At 39.9% G+C, this 2,111-nt stretch overlaps 1 protein-coding gene and 1 pseudogene across 3 annotated transcripts in view; one reads left to right on the forward strand and one right to left on the reverse strand.

Annotated features, from left to right (window-relative positions):
* LOC116079368 lies at window positions 1-67 on the reverse strand (annotated as a pseudogene).
* Aff4 (AF4/FMR2 family member 4) overlaps window positions 1-2,111 on the forward strand; it is a 75,649-nt gene that overhangs the window by 22,529 nt on the left and 51,009 nt on the right. The window lies entirely within an intron of this gene.

The raw sequence follows: 2,111 nt of genomic DNA on the forward strand, positions 1-2,111 counted from the left end.
CGCAGGGGCCATGCTAATCTTCTCTGTATCGTTCCAATTTTAGTATATGTGCTGCCAAAGCGAGCACCTTCTAATGTATTTATTTAATTATTTGTTACATTGAAGCATGTTGTTGGAGGCATTCAATAAATTGAAAAGGGGCTAAAGATATGGCTCAGTAAGCCGGGCAGTGGTGGCGCACACCTTTAATCCCAGCACTTGGGAGGCAGAAGCAGGCAGATCTCTGAGTTTGAGGCTCAGCAGGTCTACAGAGTGAGTTCCAGGACAACCAGGGCTACACAGAGAAACCCTGTGAGAGATGGTTCAGCAGTTAAGAGCATTTCATTTGTTAGTTTTGTGTGGGACCCAGGTTCAATTCTCAGCACCCACGTGGAGGTTCATAACCATCTGTAACTCCATTTTAGGGTGTCTGATGCACTCTTCTTCTGATCTCTGCAGACACAGGCACACATGTGCACATCATACATGTACAAAACACAAAAAATGAATAAATAAAATAAATGAATATTTTTTTTTTTTTAAAAAGCAGAGTCTCTTTATGCAGCCTTGGCTGTCTTAGAATCACTATGTAGAATAAATCTTTTTAAAAAATTAAGAAAAATAAGTTGGATCAATTGCTATTTTAATTTTAAAAAAATTTGTTTTGTTTTTATTTTATGTGTATGAATGTTTATACTCTCAGTATATCTGTATACTACATGTGTATATTTCTGGAAGAAGCCAGAAGAAGGCATCACATCTGGGACTGGAGTTAGAGACAATTTGTAAGCTGCCATGTAGGTGCTGAGATTTGAACTCTGGTCTTTTGGATGAGCCAAGTACCCTTAATCACTGAGCTATCTCTTCAGACCCAAAAGCTATTTTTTTCTTAAATACATTTATTTTATGTATATGAGTACACTGTAGCTGTCTTCAGAGCTACCAGAAGAGGACATCAGATCCCATTACAGATGGTTGTGAGCCACCATGTGGTTGCTGGGAATTGAACTCTGGAAGAGCAGTTAGTGCTCTTAACTGCTGAGCCATCTAACTAGCCCCCAATTGCTATTTTTAATTGCTATCATTGCCCTAAATTTGAAATTACTAAAAAAGAACACTAAGTAGTCATAATCCTCATGACTCTGATATAGCTTTAGTGGTGACATCTTTCTAGGATTTCATTTGCCTTTGGGTTTCATTTCAACAGCTGTTAAAACTTTAAATGCTATGCATGATAGCTTCAGTGCATATTATACATTATGTAAGTAATGGCCATTGCTGGTTTATAATAAGAGATTGTGAGTATTTCGATTTCCCTCCTCCCTCTCATCCTGTCTGTTCATCCGTCCTCTGGTCTGCCTGTCTGTCTGTGTGTGTTTTTCTTTTTTTAAATATTTATTTATTATTATATCTAAGTACACTGTAGCTGTCTTCAGAAACTCCAGAAGAGGGCATCAGATCTCATTATGCATAGTTGTGAGCCACCATGTGGTTGCTGGGATTTGAACTCAGGACCTTCAGAAGAGCAGTCAGTGCTTTTAACCACTGAGCCATCTCTCCAGCCCCCTGTCTGTGTTTTCAAGATTGTATGTATACTTCTATGTGGCCCTGGCTGTCCTGGAACTCACTCTGTAGACCAGGCTGGCTTTGAACTCAGAAGTCTATCCACCTGCCTCTGTCTCCCAAGTGCTGGGACTTAAAGGCATAGACCACCACTGTCCTGTTTGATTTTATTTTTTTGATGAAATATTGACAGGCTGGAGAGATGGCTCAGGGTTAAGGACCTGAGCCATCTCAGGGTTAAGTTATATGCTCTTGTAGAAAACCTGCGTTCAATTCCTAATACCACATGATAGCTAACAACCTTCAGTAATGCTAGTTTCAAGGGATCTGATTCCCTCTTATGAACCCCCTTTTCTGACTTCTGTACATACATAGTGCACATAAATTCAGGAAAAATATTCATACCTAAAATTAAAAAAAAAAAAGGACTGGAGAGATGGCTCAGCATTTAAGAGCACAGACTGCTTTTCCAAAGGTCCTGAGTTCAAATCCCAGCAACCGCATGGTGGCTCACAACCACCGTAATGAGATCTGACGCCCTCTTCTGGTGCATCTGAAGACAGCTACAG

The sequence above is a fragment of the Mastomys coucha genome, unplaced genomic scaffold (assembly GCF_008632895.1).
Source record: "Mastomys coucha isolate ucsf_1 unplaced genomic scaffold, UCSF_Mcou_1 pScaffold5, whole genome shotgun sequence".
NCBI lineage: Eukaryota > Metazoa > Chordata > Mammalia > Rodentia > Muridae > Mastomys > Mastomys coucha.